This window comes from Coturnix japonica, chromosome 5 (assembly GCF_001577835.2).
Source record: "Coturnix japonica isolate 7356 chromosome 5, Coturnix japonica 2.1, whole genome shotgun sequence".
Taxonomy (NCBI): domain Eukaryota; kingdom Metazoa; phylum Chordata; class Aves; order Galliformes; family Phasianidae; genus Coturnix; species Coturnix japonica.
In genome coordinates, this window is record NC_029520.1 from 19,680,999 (window position 1) to 19,700,787 (window position 19,789).

Here is a 19,789-nt window from a genome sequence, read left to right on the forward strand (position 1 = left end):
GTCTTTGCCTTGCTGTGTGCTTTTGAAAGGTTTGCCAGGAGTGCCGCGGTGCCCTTCTCACGAGCAAATCTCTGCGCGCATTTCAGGAGCGCTCACTAAGTCCCGGGTCCTCAAACCTCCCATCCCGCTCTCGGTTCTGCGAACACGGGACATCGAGGTTTCCTCACATCTCCCCGGTCCGGGAACCGGGGCGGTGCGGGCCGGGGCGCGGCCAGGCGGCGGGGCCGGCCCGGGGGCGGAGAGCAGAGCACGGCCGGAGGTGGAGCCGGCTGCGCTGGCGGCTCGGGCGCTCCGTGGCTCTGGGCACGGGGTGCGTACGGTTGCGGGAGCGCAGCGAAGCCGCCGAGATCCGCCCGCCCTAGCTCGGCCGGGCTCCGGGAGCTGCCGCCTCCGCTGCCGGCAGGTAAGGGGCCGGGGCTCGCTCTGGGGCGCTCTGCACGTCTTGCCCAGAGACCCGCGGTGCCCTCCGGGGTACCGGCTCCGCAGCTCCCGGGGCACGGGGAGGTGGCTCGGAAGGCGCGAGGAGGGTGGGATCCCGGGGCTGGAGGCTCCAAGCGGCGGCTCCGCGGTCCCCGCACTCAACGTTTCGGTGTTTCCGAGCCCCGTCCCCGCAAAAACAGCGGGAGGGTTCGCTGAGTGCCGTTTCTCGGTGGTGCTGCGGGTGCGCCGTCGTCCCTGAAGCCGGCTGAGAGAAGGGTGAGAGTTGGTGGTGGGAGTGTGCCGTTCGCTGCTGATGTGCAGACTGCTGTCCGTCCCCGCTGTCTGATAGGGATCTAGGGTGGTAGCAGCACGTTGGTGAGCTGCCACCCCGCTGGGATGGGTGAGTGTTGTAAGCCGTGCATCCGGCACCTGGAGTCTGAGCCTAACTTTTGCCTTTAGATGTTGTGGTAAGCGAGTAGGCAGTGTTAGCTGTGCATTGTGCTCTTTGGTAAGTATAATTCATTTCTCCATAATGCTTTTCTTGGCAATTAGTAAGATCTGTGCTTAGGCTGCTTTTATTTCTGTAATAATAGGGAATTTTGATGCAACTAATAGACTGTAGGCACACATTCCTTGAAATAGCCAGTGGCTACCAGCACTGGTTGGGCAGGAGCGTGCTGGCCATGGCTGTGTGCCCAGCTGGCTGCGTTCTGTTCTGAGCATGGGCTTGCCGTGGCTTTTTACTAGCGAGTCAAAAGTGTGTGCTTTTATTGTAGAGTTGCCTCAGTTTCACGGGATATGCTCGAATGCTTCATGGGCTCCGCCAGTAAAGTGGTATTCAGTGCTTCCATAAGGAACAGCAGTTGTTTAGTCTCAAAAGTATACAAGCTGAGAGCAAACGATAGGAATGTTGTTGGAAGACCTAGGTGTGCGTGTTCTTTTTTACATAGTTTGGGGAGAATTTGTCAAGAGTAGGCTGTGCAGTGTGATCTATGTGCTTCTTTGCTGCCTGCTGTCTCTGCAGTACTTGTGTCGTGTGTTTAGTGGGTTCAGCCGTTTGACCCTCCTGGGAAGGCAGTTAATATTTCATGTTTGTTGTGGCCGAGGCGCTGCTTTTGTTGGCGCTGGCTGAAGCGCCAAGCAGTGCTGTTGCCATGAATGCAAGGGTTGGGGGGCAAGGAGGGGCAAGGAAGGAGCTCTAGCTTCTCTAAGGTAGCCTAGGCTGCCCAAACATCATGCATGAGAAGACTTCTGTTTCCTGCAAATTATTTAACTACAGGAGCTGTGTCTAGCCCCAGAAGGAACACAGGTGAATGGAGATAGGGGAGGCACAACAAATCAGTGTGCATCTGAGTGGCAGGGCAGAACCAAGCCCCAGGTGGGAGCCTGGCCTTGAAGCTGATGCTAATGGGTGGGCTGCATGCCATGCTGGATCCCCATACCCTGTTCAGCTGCTGGCCCCACAGGTACAGGCAAGCCAGCCAGCTTGCAGCCTGCCATCATTCCTAAGGAAGGAACACTGTATTTCCTTTGTAAACCATGGGGAAATCCCTTTATTCTCTCTGGGCCATGAGGATGCAGTGTGCTGGGGAGAGCGCTGGACTGTCATTTCCCGTCTTGCCTAAGAAGTTAGAAATGGAGCCCAGCAACTTTTATCTCCCTGCCATGCTGGATGCCAAGAGGAGGCTGAGGGGTGTTTTCTCTCTCTCTCTCTCTCTCTTTTTTTTTCCCTCCACAAAGAGGAGCAGAAATGCAGGTGTTTGCATCTCAGCTGATGGCAACACACAGCTCTGTCCTGGCATGATCTCACTTTTGGCTGCTCTCACGTGCATTATACTTCTCAGGGTGGGGCTGGGCAGAAGGGAAACAGGAATGGCTGTGTGTGTATGAAAATGCTGAGCTATCCTTAATTCTTTTGCCAAGTTGTCTGTATGCTGTTTAATTCAAATGATTTCATACACACAGCATTGCAGGTCTGTTGTTAAAAGGCAGAAACAATTGCTGTAACTAGGAATAACACTGCAGCTCATAAAACATGAGTAACATCTGTCACTGTGACTCCAATTTGTTTCTCTGTTTGTGGAATAACTGAGGTGACAGCTCGGGCGGCCAGGTTTAATGCCCTATGCTAAACCTTTGCTCCTGCCTCCTGTGGCTTGCTATGACTAGCAGGATCGATAGATACAGCTCCTGCTCTGCAGTGGGGGAGCAGAAGGGGCTCTGGACCTCCTTGCTGTGTGCAGCAGAACCCCATTGAGTTTGCTTAGTTTGGGTCCCTGTGAACTCATCTATCTCATGCATTTGCCACTTGCAGTGTGACAGACTTGGAGGGGCTGGCACTTTGGGGCTGAACTCGTGAGGGGTCTAAGCTGCTGTAGGGGCAGCATTTTCTCTCCTCCTAGGACCTTTTATCTCCCCTTAATCTATCCCAGGTTGAATACTGTAGTCAGTTGAAGCAGAGCCATTTCATGCTTTGATGTGTGTTTATTGGCTCTAGCTTCTCATTCTCGTGCCTTTTTTTTTTTTTTCTCCTTTAAATTAGCTCTCTCTTCCCACCCTGCTTCCCCAAACAAAATAACTAGAGCAGAGGAGTAAAAAAGTGAATTAACTGTCTTGGTGATTTTTGTGAATGGATTTTCTTTCCTTCCTTGCTGCCTTCTGTAAGATCCTTTTGTAATTAAAATATTATGACTATCCTTATAGTAGCCCTTTGCTAGTGGCAAAGATCCTAATCTGACGTCAATGCAAAAGTACTGGGTTCTGGCATAAGGGCAGACGACATTTCATCAGCTAGTGCATGCCCATTTTTTTTAAACCACAGTGCTAAAGACCATATGGGCAGATAATGAGTTTAAGCTGATAAACAGCTTACAGATTTGCCCAAATAAAGGACTTTCTTCCTAGAAGACGCGTTTTCCTTCAAAATAAATAATGCAGTTCCTGTGTTTTTATTTAATTATCTCTAGTCCTGTCCGTTCTCACCAGGCTGCAGGAAAACAGACACCACTGTTCTGCAAACAGAAGCTATTGGCTTTATGGGGCCGTAGGTCTTAGCTCAGGAAGGAATTGAAACAAGAAGTTCAGATGCCACAAAAAACCTGAGGCTCCAAGTACCTAAATAAGCAGATGGTAGTCCACGTTGTGTTCAGGCAGTTCTGTGAGGCAGTGCTTAGTTCTTGACATCTTGAGGATGAGTCACTGCCTGAGGTGGTGGTAGATCCAAGGTCTGTTTGGAAGCTGAAATTAAACCAGATGAGTATCTATACTTCTTGGTAATCCTTGAAGTAGCTCATTTGGTGCTTGTTTACAAGATAAACCCTAGTTTTGCTTTTCTTTAAAGAGTCTTTCTGACTAATGTTCATGTAATTATTTCCCCAGACTTAAATAGGTATCAGTAAAATCCAAGAGAAAGATTTTTAAATCCGTTTTTCTTGTTTTTCTAGTAGTAAAATGAGAGCTGAAAAGACACTTGCTTTGGGAAGTAGAAGTTTGTAGTTTTGACTTCAAAATGGAAACTTAAAACCAAATAATGTATTAGTGAAGAAAGGGCACAGCTTACTTGATTCTGCCCTAAGGTATATAGTGGTAGGCTATTTGTTTATTCCCTTGTGAGCTATTCCTTAGAAGAAGGCTGCTCAGAAAAGTCGGTCCAGATACCTCTACTGTGTCCCATGATACTTATTCCTTCTAAAGCTTATTTGAGTATGTTGTGTTCTTGTCTCCCTTCCCACCACTGGAGATATTGCTGGACTTTCATTATGTTTCCAAGGAAGGGATGTTCACATAATTAGAGTTTTGTTGTCTGATGGTCATTTCTGTCTTGTTTCTGACTGATACGACAGCAGAGCTGCATTCAGCCCTACCATTTTTTAGGGCTGCAGTGCTCATAGAATCACCAAGGTTGGAAAAGTCCTCCAAGATCATCTAGTCCAACCTTTCACCTACCATCAATATTTCCCCATTAATTCATATCCCTCAGTAAAACATCTGAATGTTCCTTGAACACCTCCAGGGCAGCCCATTCCAGAGCCTGACCATTCTTTTAGGAAAGAAATTTTTCCTAACCTGAATCTCCCCGGCTCAACTTGAGGCCACTCCCTCTAGTCCTGTTGCTAAGGAAAGGCTCAGCATCCTTCACTCCCTTCCCCTACAGTAACCTTTCTTATTTTCTATTCCCTGCACTTGAGGAGTCTTGAGTTTCCAAAATGAAGCATGAATTACCTTGTCCCTTAGTTCCAGAGAATTCACATGAATTCAGTGACTATCAAATAATTGATGGGATTATTTTTTCTTCTTCCCCCCACCACTTGCCACAGCCATTGCTTAGCTGTGAGTGCAGATCCCTCATGGTCTGATTTAGTATAAATGACCCGAGACTGAAAGAAGAGGCCATAAGAAGGTGCTGCATTGATCTTGTTTTGTTAAAACACCAGCTGCTGGGCTAGTTTGTTGGCATGCTTTTATTTATTTTTGCACAAATAAAGTTTAAAGAAACAAATGATGTAAAGATACTTTATGAATTGACCCCAGATGAGATTTGCTTTTGCACCTCTGCTGCCTTTGATCTGTTGGAACAAGCTGGGGGGGGGGGGGGTGCCTTTCAGCCCAGACTGAGAGGAAACAGCATGTGTTTTCCAGGGCTTTTCCAGCTAGTAGTGTCCCTCACTGGTCTTTGCAGAGCTAAGGACAGAGGCCAGGAATTCTAGTGAGTTCTGTGAGATTTGAGGTCACACTCCCCTCTGGTACCTCTGGGGTATCTTGATGCAGGAGGCCTTGGATGATCACATCCCTTATGCGGATGATTCATGATTGCTGGACTGAGAGTATACTTAAAATGTGCAGTGGATGTTATTGGGTAGCTGCAGATATCCAACCTAAGTTTAAAAAATAAAGCAAACCAAAAACCTGGTATTTTGTAGCTGTCCTTAGTGATGATAGAACAGTCAAGCTTCTGGTAAGGCTCCTATTTGTGCACTGGATCCCTTGTTACTATGTAGACTGTCCGTCTAGGATCCCTATAATCAGTTTATGATTAGTGGTTTTTGTCATTTATATTTGTTGGTGGTTTATTTTGCTGTCAGGATGTTCCTTTTGCCATATATTTATGCAAACTTGGTCTGAAATGGAAACATGCAGCTGTCTAATAAATAAATAGACAGGTCACTGTAGAAGTACACATTGTTAAACCCACACGAAGTTCAATTTTCTTGAGCAGTGAGTGTATCAATTCAGGAAGAAAGAGAGGATGCTTTAGATGAAACGCCGCACTGAAACTGTCATCTGTGCCCTCAGTATTAGTGGTCATGGTTATGGAAGGGGCTGCATGGTCTTGTGAATCAGGACGTAGGTCTGGATTTTCTCAGCTCAGCTATTGACTGTGTTCAGCTAGTTCCCCTCTTTCTGTCCTTCTTGCTCTCCCATTTGGTTGAGTACAGCTCTGTTGGAGCAGCCGTATCTCTGGGTGCTGTTGTGCTGCCTCGTGGTCTGGAGCTTGCCCGATTTGATCCTGGGGAAGCAGTGTGTGGAGCAGCTTGTTGATTGTGGGGAAATGTAATGGCACCAAGCTGCTAATGCGAAAAGTCATGGAGTACAGCAGAGATAATAATAGCTCTTATATTCTTTCAAACTTCTTGCTTGAGTCATAAACAGCTTTAAATAAATTATATGCCATTCCAAATGCCTGGAAAGCCAAGGGGACAGCTGAGCGGGTGGTGTGTGGGTCCATATGGTGACTTGTTCCCTGCGGTTCAGGCGCAACCTGGCAGGGGCTGAGGGGCCCTGGGCTGCGTACAGCATGCAGCTTTCCCATGCTGACTCTGACTGCTCCAGCTCCAAGCTTCTCACAGGGTTCAGCAATGAAATTGTAGCACTAGCAGCTTTCCTTCATGGCCCTGTGCCCAGTTTGAAGAGGGGTGATTTTGGTCATGCTGCTAGACGTACGTATTTATGGCCCTATTTCATCTGTTGAATTGAATCTGTTAGTGTATTTTTAACATTATTGTGGAAACAGTTACTATATTTACTCCTTATGAAAAGCTCAGTGTAAGACAGTCTATGAGGAGGGAGTTTGGTATAATAAAGATTGCACTAGATGGTGATGTCCATGCTTCTTCAGGGGAAAAAATGGACCATATGAGCTGACTGGCACTGTGCCTGTTCTTGAGACAAGGCCTTGGCCGGGCACTGAGCTGGAACATGGTATGCTGGGAAAGCAGCAAGGGGACTTGTTCTTGGCTCACTTAATGGCACATCTCATTTTCTTGAGGAGTGAAGGGAACCAGATCTTCTTGTACTGAGAGCGCCTGGGCTGGACTGGCTCAAACCTGCTGGGAACTCCTTGCCCAGAGACCTCTCTGAGGTTCACAGTACCTTCACATTGAGCTTCTCTGAGTTCGCTGCCGGGTAAATGAGATAGCAGTGTGGACACTCAGCATTTGCAGTGGGAGTCACTGTTGCTGATGTTCATATTTCAGTAAGTGCCTGAAAACAGTGCTTTTTGTGTCCTTCTTGGCTGGTAATAGTTGGTGGGGGTTAAATAGGGTCTACAAAGCACATGCATGAGAACAAAGGACTTAATGCCTTCAAGTGTTCTTAAAATGGGCAGACTCTGATGTATTTCTGAACTCTTGGGTGCCCTTTGTTCCTGTTAATGTCAAAGGGGATTGTCAAAGCAGGTGCTTATCTTGTGCTGATCGGCAAAGCTTCTGTTTCCTATGGGGCTGTGGCTGAAGCACAGACACATAAAGGGTCTTCTGGAGTTGAACCACACTGTTACATACAGATAAGATACAGGAAATGCTGGGATTCTTCTGCAATTAGTTCTGCGAATGCTGGAGGCATGAGGCTGGAAGCACCAATAGATCTTTGACCTATGTTTTCCTTCAGCAGCCTGAGAACTGACAATGTAATTCCTTGCTGATGTGCTGACTCTGGGTCAGCAGTCTTGAAATAAGACCTTCCAGACTGGGGAGGATTTGAGCTCAGAGTGGCTCTTTGCCAGGTATGAAGAAAGGATTCTGTTCTTTTAGATGTTTGATGGGTCACATCAGTCTTCAGCAACAGTCTGATTAGATTAAGAAGGAACATACTTCTCAAAAGCTGGATGGATGAGGGTCTTTATTGTTGTTTTTTTTTTATTATTCCATCACCGTACTGGAAGGAATAGAAGGTTTTGTGCTTTGCATTTTGTGTTTGTGTTTTGATACTGCAGTGAAGATGCCTTGGCAGGAGAAGAGATGGTTTAATTTTAAAACATCAGTTTCATTTGTTAACACCACTGCAGGTATTTTCAAGCATCAGTATGTAGAGGATGTTAGTATTTCTGTAGTGTGATGGGAGCAGCTTTGAATTATCACATAAGCTTTGGGAAACAGAAGACACTGGGAAACAAGTGGACTCTCCATCTAAAGTCCTGACATTGATTTTCATAGAATAATAGGATATCTTTGGTTGGAAGAGGCTAATAAGGATCTCTGAGTCCATCTCCTCAGAACTTGTGCTCAGTCCAAATGCCAGCACTGTTAGGATCAGGCTGCTGTGAATAAAGTCTCCTCGACTAAGGGCAGCTTGCATTCCTTCTCTGAGCATCTGCTTTGCCAGCTGTGAAAGTGGAGACAGAAACCTCAGCACATGAGTATGATAAATGTTCTTGTTGGCTGATCTCGAAAAAGTGACTGAAGCTGAGAAGCCCTGTGGTCTGCAATTTGGAAGCGTGGAGGTTCAATGTGGTGCAAGCCACCAGCTTGCATATTTGTTAGGGAAGAGAAGTACCAGTTTGGAGTAACTCTAGAGCAACAGGGTCAAAGGATCTGTGGGCTGGAAGAACTTACCTAAGAGAGAACCCAGATAAGGAGTATTCCTCATATAGTCTGAATGGATTTTACTTGGAGCTTTGTAAAGCATCTGTCCAGGGCTGGATTTCACCTTTGCACCACAGGGTGATGCAGTTGTGTTTCCTTTTGTGGTTTTTCCAGTTCCCCCATGCTCCACACTCTTGCTTTTTATGATCAAAGCTCTTCTCTTTAAAGATATGCCAATGCCTTGTAATAGTGTTCAGAAAATCCCCTATGGGGAGCAGTTCTGATTAGATGTTGAGGAATTCTTTAATTCTCTTCAGACTTCTTACTATTAAGAATATCTTGCTTATAAAAGGTGTGGGTTTTTTTTTCCTGGCTGTTGCTGCCTCTCTTCCAGTTTCCCTCCTCTCCAAGATAGTGTGCTCATTCTTTATGCTTTCTCATTGCCTTGTCTTGTATCAACTTGGTTCCTTGGTTCTTGCATTCAGCTCATTCTTTTATCTTCTACAGTACTCAGTGAATGCTTAAAAATAATAAATATTAATAATAGAGTCCTTTGAACCAGCAGGCTCTTTGCTGCTTAAGCTCACCTTTTCCTGCTGCTTATCCCCTATTAAAAGTTGCTATAATCTGCAGATTGTAACCGTAATAACTTCTGCCACAGCAGCTGGGTTTGTGACAAACGTAGGATTATAGCTCCAGGTGGGGAAGTGGCAGTGGGAGCAGATAACCTCAAAGGCACAAAGCTGTTGTTTCACTTGAAATATTCATGGCAATAAAGGAAGAGATGCCAAAAAAACTGACTGTGGGAATAGAGCTGTCTATCTAAATAGTTCTTCTTTTACAAGTTTCCATGGAGTGTCAGTGACCTATATAGGGTAATCCTGTAATGCACATAAAACCCTGCCTTTAAAAGGGGAAAAGCATTCTCTCTGAAGAACCTAGCTTAAGAAGGCCTTACTTCTGGAGGCACTTTCAAATGAGCTCACAGGAAGCATCTTAAAACAGCAAAACAGACGGGGGTACATTTGTGTCGTTACCGTGTGTTTTCTTTTAATTCCCTCTTAGTCAGGTTTCCCTCTCCTTACAGCCACAGAGGAGAAAGTTGCCCTAGTGTGTGGCCCGTGTGATGCACAGGCTGAGCTCCGGAGCTTTCCCCCATGTATATATGCTTACGTATTTCTGGACATCAGCAACGTTTTTACTCTCAGATTTACATGGGCCAAGGAACAAGTGATGTAAACAGGAATGGAGTGTGTGAGGTTTTCCCACCACGCCTCCTTTCCGCTGTTAAACAATACACTAAGAAGACGAGAGAAACCTGAAGTGTCAGGACACACTTCAGGAAGCCTTGTTGGTTCCTTTGGCTTGGGGAAGGTGAGGTTGTTCTGAGCAGAGCTGCTGCTGGGCAGGCTGCTTCCCGGTGTGCGTCCTCAGCTGAAACCACATTACTTATTGCTCAGGACTGGGGACTGGCTGGGAGATTTTTCAAGGAAACATTTGCCTGCAGAAAAATGCTGATTTATTGAAACCAGTGCTGCTTTGTGGGGAAGGGCTGGTCTCCTCTTAGTTCTCCTTGGGTGAAATTCTTGGGTCTGGAACAGAATTTCATAGTCAAAACAGAGATGCTGGCCAGGCGTCAGGCCATTTGGGTTTTTCACCTATGTATGCAAATCCAAAATGGGATCCTGAAAGCAGGTTCCTCACATTCCAGATATGCATGTCTTAACCATAATACTAGTGTTCCAGTTCACAAGGATTTTTGCATGAAGAGTTCCTAGGTGGATTTCATAGCTTCATCCCTAAGGGAATGAGAGAAAAGAAGAGTGACTGTCCATGAAGCACTTCTGGTGGTTTTTTGGCAGGGTCAGGACTTCACAAGTGATTATAGGATGAAAATGCTCTTAAGCCCCTGTCCTCTCTGAGGAGTATTGTTAGAAAACCACCTGAAGCAGCCAAGGAAAACAGAGCTGAGCGCTGCTGATATGTTTCTGCCTGGGCCATTGTTGTTGGGCAGGGTATGAAAAAATAATGCTTAGGGCAAGAGAGGAGCTGCTTGGAAGAGGATGAAACACACGCCTGCTGGTTGATTGTGGTGAGTTCAGCAGAGCCAGGAGTAACACGTGATTGCAGCAGGAGGCCTCTCTCCTCCACTTTCCTCCCTCCTCCCATTTAATGGAGAGGAGAGGGATGTGGTCCATTCTTCATACTTTCTTAATCCTCCTCGGAGAGCAAGAAGGTGGCCAAGCTGAGGTCTCTAGGAAGCTAGATGTGTGCTTACCCAGGGCATTTACTCTCTGCAGTTGCCATCTGCGTGACCAAGACTGCAGGCTGTGGGAGTTTCTGAGCCTCTCAGCCATGTGCATCCCGATGTGCTGTATAAGGTGATCACTCAGATCTCACTGTGTGAGAATCCCACTCTGCCTTTTCCTTGGATTTTAATTCCAGCTTTCAAAAAAGGAAAGGTGAGATGTGGTAAAGTGGGGAAAGCTGAAAGCTGCATCTTTGCGTGGGTTCCTTTTAAAGGCAAAAGGTTCCAAGCTGTTGCTGTGTAATTGAGGTTTAAATAATGGGAGTTTCCTGTTTCCAAAAGCCAAATGCATCCTCTGATGGTCTCTGCTGACCTGTTTCAAGAATATTTTTGTTCACATTGTGGTAGATGAAGAGTTCAAGCTTGCCTTTTTGTTTTTGCTTCCTCCTTCAAGTTGAAACAGGAGGTGTGAGTTGTGTTCACACCATGTGGAAGCACAGGAGAGCAGACAGCCTGAGCGGCTGACAGTCACAGCCAGGATGTCTGTCCTGCACCTTTGATGGCTCTGGGACCCACAGCACAGCTGTCAGCTCTGGATCCTCTGTGAACTCAATCTGCTCCTGGGTGTGAGTGTGAGATGAGCTCCAATGTGTGTGATGGAGGGGTGGCAGACTCCAGATACAAAGCCTTTAAAAGAGAACAAAAATACTTTAGGCCTTGCTTTTATGTTTTTGGTGATGAATGGACTGTATCTCTTTTGAAATATTAGATGACAATGATCTCTTAGTTTTTATTTTTTAGATTAGTGCTATTTCTTAGATCAGTCTCTTTAATTAATTAAGTCTAAGTTTATCTTCAACTGAAACATCATCAGTTTTCTGCCTCTTATGTCTTTGGTTGCAGTCATTGAAGGAACCTCTAAAGGGACCTTTAAGAAGCTGATAGCTTAGGTTTCCTACGTACCTAGGAGGATGAAGATAAGCTGCTGCTTTTCTTCAGAGGCTTAGATTCTGCTCTGAATGATGGCTGGTATTTTGGGATGGTCAGTGTGCGTGTTCTAATCATGACCAGATTGCTCTGCATCCATTACATGTATGTGTTCTTTTTATTAGTTAAATATACATTAATTACTGAGAAAAATAAACTGTTGATTTAAGACTTCAAACCTTTTTCTTCTTCTCCAGGGTCAGGGGTGGAGAACTGGAAAAAATTGAGGTTAGTGAGAAAATGATTTCATTAAGTTGACAACTTAGATGCGTGTCTCAAGCTGCATGCAAGTTTGCCATGATGAACTAAAGGGAGGTCACAGGAGGATAGAGCTGTTGAGGTTTTGCTAGATCTCAGGTGAGGGCTGCACACTCAAACTGACATGCAAAACCCTTTCTTTGGCTATAGCTGTCCTTAAGGCTTCAGTGTTGCAGTCTAGGGCAGGTCACGTAAAGCTGAGCAGCCCAAAAGAAGCCATGGAGTGGACATATATCCCAGCATCCTATAAGATTGTACCTGTAGGCTGTCCTTTAACATGAAGCTGCAACCTTCAGCTCTCATCATTGATTCTTTATGAAGTGCAACAGTATGGAATGAGCCCAAACATTGATTTTCAAATAGAATGTTATTAAATGCAAGAGGGCCTCTGTTTGGCTATCTTGCAGCTTCAGGACTCTGCATGGACAAGATTTATTGCTTCCTCCATCTCTTCTGTTCTATCCTCCCTGAGCCTTTTTGCTTGTGATGAAGAATGGCAAGGATATGTCCAGATACACTATTACTTAGCAAGGAAGTGGTGAAACAGATGTAGTTGTTGAAATTGATGATAAGGTAATTTTCTCACCCTTATGATAGCTGTAAATGCAATTGATAGAAGATTTGCATTGGTGGAAGTGTTTGTTATTATGTGTATACTCCTGGACATCACTTGGAGATTGACTGGTAGATAATGAAGCATGCAGCTCGCTTGAGTGAGCGGTGTGGGCAGGCACCTGAACTGTCTGTGTGCTTTCCCCCTCTGAGTGGTGTTCAGATCATCCTGGCAGATATAGCCTCTCTGCTGTGCATCGCAGTCATTGCCTGCCACTTTGTTATCAAGAGTTTATGTGTGGTCCACAGCATCTCACAGTTGCAAATGGACTCTGTCTTTATGACACCTTTTGGAGGCAGTGAGTTCTGTTTACCACCAACTGTTCTACTGATGCGTGTCCAATCTGAATGACTTCACCATGGTAATGCAAGAAACTTGGGACAAATAAGCAAATAGGAAGTTTTGTTGGTTTTTTGTTTTTACAAATAGCCATAATCACTTTCTTCCTTAATAGGGCCTATCCTAGAAGAGATATTTTGGGCTTGAAAAATGGGAATGGAATATTTCCTGTCTTACAGGGAGAGTTATGCCAGCTAAATAAATAGCTTTCTCTTCTAATCTCATGGAGCTGAATGTCCTGATAGCTCAGTGTTCTGTTGTTCAAGTCTTCCCTTTTTTATACTGTGTTAATTATGCATTCACAGAATTTGTATAAAGCACCTTTTTCTCTGTAAAATAAGCTCTGGATGTTTGTTTCTCATAGGAAAAACTTTCTGAAGTTTTGGGACAATTGATTGAAGATTCTTATCTCAGCCAAATTAATGCGCATTTGTGGTTTGGGGATGCACAACGGAGCGTGGGAGACTATGGGTCACAGCCCTTGGATCTGAACCTCAGTTTTCTGGCTCCCACTGCAGTGCATGTGCTGCTGCTCTTGGCTTCTTTTGACTGTACTTTTGACTGGTTAACCTTCGTTATAAGTGTGCACAGGTTTCTAACAAACATTTTCCTTAGAACAGACTGCTTCCCAAAAGAGTATGTGTGGGGAAGATATAATCAGGCCTAATTGTCTTTAACAAGTCAGTGACTCCTCGAGTCCCGCCATACGGTGATACCTCAGGTGTGAGGCTGTCTTGCAGCACCCAGCTGGTTTCGCTGCAGAAATCCTAATCACTGGCAGGAGGTGATGAGATGGCTGCTTTCCTCCCCCTGAGGCAGTCCTAGGCTCTTCCTTGGGAAAGCGATGTGCTTTGGAGTTCTTAAGGCACGCGCCACAGAAACTTTCCAGGCACAGGTATGGAGTTGCTGGGTATTAATGCCAATTGCACAGTTCAAAGCCACAGCTTTGCTCTTGAAACATTAGTTAGTATTAACAAATTCAGCCTTGATCCTGATGAGGAGCCTCCAGTCCCTGTGCTTGTGCTGAATCCAGGTCAAGGTTTTTAATTTGCTCATTTTAAGAAATGCCAAGTGCCCTCGGTGGTAGCTGCAATTAGTGGGAGCTGGGAGTGCTTTGTGCTCTGAAAAGAAGGCAGCAGCTGTGAGCTGTGGTATATAGAAGCCAGGGTCTCTGGGGGACTGCAGTGTCTAAGATGATGCCCCTGTATTTGTTTCTTAATTAGACCTCAGACATTTCACATGGCTTCTCTTGAACTTCAGGACTCTGCTTTTCTTGAATGTATTTGAGACTTCTACTTTGCCAGCTCCTTGGAGCTTCCTATTAAGGTATTAAGAGATAGAAAACCCCTTGGTTGCCTCAAGCTGAGGAGGAAATCTAGACTTGAAGGATTATCTCAATGCAATGAATTTTAAAGACTTTATGCTATACATGTGTGGAAAGCTATCAAAATGCTAATGGTTCTGCTGTCTATTTTAACTCTCAACATACAGAGCAATTGGGGTGGTGGTGGGGAAGAATTTAACCACAAATGGATGGTCCAGACAGAAATTAAGTTTCAAGTGGCCTTTTGCCTTTGTTAGCCACAACTTCTCCCATCAATAATGGAGCCGTTCCAGGCTCATTTGTTCCAGTCTGCAGGTGTGGTGTCAGTCAGGAAAAGCTGCAACCAGCACCCTGTGGGGAGGGTAGCACTGAAGGAAAAAGGAAGTGGAAATGAGGCTGGATGACCCTTCCCAGGCTTGGTAAATGGTAGTACAGACAGTCTGTGCTTCCCCAGTCAGCTTTTAGGATATGTACCCTGTCCACGGTGTTGGAGGTGTATGTGTTGTGTGAGGGGTCTGCATTGCTTTGTTGTCAGCACATCCCATCCAGCCGTATCCTGGCACTGTATAGGTGGTCCCAGATGTAGGTCTGATTCCCCTGGATTTCGTACCTCACCATCTTCACTGGGGAAGGCTCAGACTCTGGGATTACAGCTGGGAGAGTTGGGTGTGTTTGCCAGAAGGCATCTGTGACCTGGGAGCAAGAACCTGCCTAGCTCTGTGCTGCTGTGCCTGCTCAGGAGGCGGGGAGGGCATCCTCCTCCTGGGATATTAACTGTAGCTGTGACAAACTTCTGCTCCATTCGTTTAGGTTTTCAGCTGAGGTTTTTGACGTGTTGGAAATATCTCGTTCAGCTCTATAGAGATTCTGTTAATGTTGTGCTTTGGAGCCAGGTAAACACTTAGATAACTTGCAATATAAATAGCTGAAACTGTGAGCATTATTAAACCCATGAGATTCTGTCATTCCTTTAGCTGTCTCTGAAATGTCTTGGAACAATGGAGCTGTCTGTACTTATCTTTAATCAGGCCTAACCGGGTAATTTCAGCCCCCAGCAGTGCCTGAATCACTGAGCTGCAGGGACATCCTTGCCATTAAGACCGAGTCGTTTAGGTTTCAGTGAACTTTCAGTGTGTGTGTTTGTTTTGTTTCTAAGGCATAGTTTCTTTTAATATTAGCTCTCTGCACAATTGTTTCACAGCTTCACAGTAGCAGTGCCTTCCTTCTTGCATGTTACCCAGAGGAGAGTGACTGCGAGCACATCCTATGGCAGGACTAGGGGCTGGCAGTAGCGGAGAGCTTGCTGCAGGGGTCTGCTCTGGGGACAGAGCCAGGAAGGCAGATGAAGCAAGCCAAAGGCAAATGGACTGGTTAGCAGAGAAAGGCTGGAATATACTTCTTCTTTCCCCTTTGGAAAGGATATCATGAAGTATTGCTCTGCTTGAGGTATTTCAAGCTGGGGAAATCAGCTTTAGGGGTTGTTCTAATTGATATAAAGATAAAGCTACTGCATAATGAGCTAGGAATGGGGAACTTTTGAAATCTGGTCTGTCTGTTGACCACAATTTCCTGTGTGACTTTAAACACTTTGGGGAGTGTGTGTATGTATATATTTGTGAGAGGGAGCAGATTTATATTTTAGTTCCCTGTGCTTTATATTTTTCCTAGCATGGACAGCTATAGTCTGCTTGCCATGTATGCTTAAAGATTATTTCCATTGGGCTTATCTCTCTGATTCTTACATTTCACATTAGGCAGGTTTAGGTACTTGAAACAGTACCTTTAATAATAATTATTTCCTTTGTAATGTTAGTGTTCTACTGGGAAAACCTCATTACTTTTTTTTCAACATTGAGTTATTTTCTTGCACGAAGTGTACGTTGGTTTATGTTGAAGATTTGAGACTGTATGCATAAAGAGGTTGCTTTTATTGTTTCTGTAGTTAGCTTTGCATATGTAAGGAGAGTGGACCTTGAGTTGCGTTCTCCCAACCACTACAACCCCCTCTTCCATGCTAATAGATGACGTTATTGGCAGTAGGAAAAGTAGGACTTAAAGGACTGTATGCGTGTGACATATTAGCCTCACTTCCGTGATTAAGTATGCAGTTAATCTGCAGATTAAATACTAACCACAAATGCAAAATAAAATCCTCTACCATTTCTGAAGGTGCCCGTCATTCAGAGCTGGGCCTTTGGATGAATTTGAGAAGCAGGCTCCTGGCTGCCTAAAGAGGAGTGGGGACCGACAGCCTTGAGCTGTGGAGGGTGATTCTCACATGGGAATGGGTTACCTTCTCTTTGATGGAAAACAGTGCAGGTGTTTGTTTTATTTACAGTTGCCTTGGGAGAGTAATTATTGTGCAGAATACAATGGGAATGCCTGACTTCTTCCTTTTTTAATTGCCTGCATAATTTAAAAGTCCCAGTTTTCCCTGCTGATGACTGAATGCAGAACGAAGGAGCGCTGAAACACTGTTTATCAGTAAGCACAGTCTAAAATCTGCAAGTCATCTGTACTGGTTTGCAACTGATGACCCTGTTTGTGTGTACTGGTCTTTTTCTGAGGTGAGAAGGATCTTGGATCCAGCCCATTACAGGTGGCAGAGAAAGCTTCTCTATTTTCTCACTTGGACCAATCTGTGATTTTGTGTCAGAGGAATAATGGTTTGGCATATTGAAGCTATTGTGCTCAGAGAGATATCTGTAGTTGTTAGAGCAGTCATTCTTTCCAACAGTTCCATTAATTCCTATTTCCAGACTCTGATTGAAGAATACCCAGGATAAGCACCAGCAGGATGGATAGGCTGCCTTCCGAGAAAATCATTGGTTCAAGTTTTGCCCTGAAGTTAGGCAAAAAGGAGCTATGAACCAGTTTGCAGTATTCCAAATCCAGGTGCTCAAATTCCCAGCTGTTGGATGAGCTGTGATTGTTGTCCATTTGTGGCCTTCACTCATGGCAAATGCAGGTTAATGTAATTCAGCTGAACTCTATCCCGTTAATGTAAATGGGCTCCCATCAGCTGCAGGCCAGGAACATGCACTTGGGGAGCTACTACAGCTTGGTTGGTGTGTGGATGGCTGTTACTGTATTGTATCACAGCTCTGCTGCAGCCTTTGTGTGGCCTGGTGACCAAGTGACAGGTATGGCCAGCTGCAAGGAGAGGGAAAGCTGAGTTGTACCGCCAGTTAGTGAATGCTGCCCCTAAATCTCATATGGTTTGTTTGGTTTTTTGTTGTGCGTGGTTGTTTGTTTGTTTGTTTGTTTGTTTGTTTGGTGGGGGGGAGGGGGAAAGTGGTCAGTGTACTGAATTTGGAATTGATGGAAAGAGTGGTTTGCCTTTTCCAGCAGTTATAGACTCCTCTTCCAATAGGAGGACCTATTGACTGTAACAGGTACTGGTGCCAAACACATCTTTGTTCTCCTGGGAATGTGCTGGCCTGAAGGTCCCTATCTCCAGTCCATCCTCTAGCTTTAAAAACAGGAAACATTATTGCAGTTTTCACCCTCCTGAAATAACTATGTTAACTTCTAACAGGATTAAAATCATCCTGTTAATTGCATACCAAGTAGCGAAAGTTCCTTTGTCTCTTGTGTCAGAACCTTGCCTAGGAGTAGCAGAACATGCAGAGTGTCTTGCCCACAGGCAGTTCAAATTTTGGTAGCATGGAGCCATGTACAATTTGGCAGCCATAAGAGGGTTTTAGAAGGAATCTGGAGTAAAGTGGTGTTCAGTAGGGTCTAAGGTGGTTTTGAATTTGCAAGTTATGATTACCGTTTATGATTTTAGGCATTTGACACAGCACCTTTGCAGTGTTGTGAGGCCAGAGTCACATTTACCTCTATACCCTTGTGATTTGGTGAGTCATGCTGCTTTCTTCCAAGCCAGGGCTGACATCTTTAGTTATTGGCTGCTAAAAGCTTTGAGGTTGGTAAGCCATCCTGCTCCCATCATCTCCCAGAAATCATTTCAATTTGGCCTGTTTTTTTATTTTATTTTTAATTTTTATTATTTATTTATTTATTTATTTCCCCAGCTCCAATCTTTCTCCTTTACTGGGATTCTCTGGAAACTGAAATCAGGATGTATTTCTTAAGCGTACGTGAGGTGTAACATCTGTTATTTGTGACACAGATCACTGCACATGGCAGGATATATGTGGAAATGCATGCACAGCCAGCTTTCGCTGCACAATGAAGATTTGGTTAAATGGGAATTAGGATTAATGCTGGATTTAAGAGTCTCATAGTTGGCTGGTAATAACCTAATCTCCTCAAAGGCTGCAGGCAGGCTGGCAGCATTCAGCCTGAGGGCGTTGTTTGCAAAACCAGAAAGAAATTGAATTTTGATACTAAGAGAGCTTTAACCAGAGCCTTTCAAAACAGTGTATGCTCTTCTCATCCTTGTGTCAATTGGAGACGTTTAATTTATTCACCTATGCTCCTGGATCTGATGGGTATTTGACACTAATTTTTTTTCCATGTTCTTTTGTAAGAGATTAGAGCTTATGACTGATTTTATAAATGGATAAATTGCATTCTGGAAGTTGATATACCAAAGTCTCCATGTAGGCAGAGTGAGATACATCTGTATGAGGCAGAAAGCACTATCTAGTTTGAAGTGGTTCAGGGTGCAGAATATCTTTAGGGTAAGGAAGCTCAGGAGTCTGCAGAGGTGTGGAGCTTCTGGTGTGTTGTGGTCAGTTCTCTCCTGTCTGGTTCAATTGTTTCTATGGTAGAGACAGCCTGTGAGAATTGAGTTGGTGAGTCTGGGCAGTTCATATGAATCATTGCATTTGACAGCAGGTTTGGAGTAAAGCATGTTTTGAGGTTAATTCTTGCTTTGGTTTACTGTGGCAGCTGTGCAATTTTCTGTGTGGCTGGTCTGGAGTGGTAGTCAGATATTTAGTCATCTAAGTAATCAACATTTAATTGTAAATACAAGTTAAGGTAGAGTTTTAGCAGGCTTAGTCCTGCATTCTCAAACAAGATAAAGGGTGGTCCTGTGTGGAGCCAGGAGTTGGACTCAATTATCCTTATAGGCTTCCTGCAACTTAGGGTGTTCTTGTATATCTGCTTTTGATTGCCCTCTTCCAGCCTTTTCTTGGATAGCAGTTTTGTCTGATTCTGCCCAAACTTTGACAGCTGTTTTTTGCAAAATGTTCCATCTGCACTGCTGTTAGCAGTAGCCTGGAAGATGATGTGCTTGCCCCCTCTGTTTTTCCTCTATTTTAAACCAAATCTTCATTCTGTGAATGTATTCCCTTTGCAGAAGGTACCAAAGGCTTCTATAAAATGGTGTAAAATGGTGCTGTGTGGCACTGTCAGTTGAAGTTTCTATTAGGGTTGCTGAAGCTGGAAGAAACAGACCATTTGTGTTGAAAACTTGTCCTGACACTGCTGATACAGTTCAGTATCTTTGTTGCCCAAATGACAATGACTTATCTGCAGAGGTGATAATGAATAGGAACCTTTATCAAAACCTGAATCTACTCTGTTGGTTTTTTTTTTATGTTCACTCATTCAGCCCCCACCTTGATGAATTTCATTTTGTTTTTGTTGCTTTTTTTTTATTCCCCCTTGCCCTTCCCCTCACCACCACCTTGTGCCAAGCCCGCTATCTAATGCTCCTCTTAAAACAACCTTCAAAGCATTAGCCATAAAGGAGGATGTTTCTTCTGAGGATTCTTAAGTTAGCTATGTCACCTTATTGTCATTTGATGCAATGATGAAAAAGGCACTGAAGGTTCTGCCTTTCCAAGAGTGAAGGCCCACATGATGACTTGATTAAAATTTGAAAG

At 44.7% G+C, this 19,789-nt stretch overlaps 1 protein-coding gene across 5 annotated transcripts in view; it reads left to right on the forward strand.

Annotated features, from left to right (window-relative positions):
• The first annotated feature begins 234 nt into the window (after positions 1-234).
• Positions 235-19,789, forward strand: part of TSPAN18 (tetraspanin 18) — a 102,781-nt gene continuing 83,226 nt past the window's right edge. For 4 of the 5 annotated variants that reach the window (XM_032444781.1, XM_015864499.2, XM_015864498.2 and 1 more), the window contains exon 1: positions 235-403. The gene's annotated coding sequence lies outside the window, so the exon portion shown is untranslated. Of the gene's footprint in view, positions 404-17,115; positions 17,132-19,789 lie in introns of those variants that run through there. The other variant, XM_032444782.1, reaches the window with a different exon arrangement.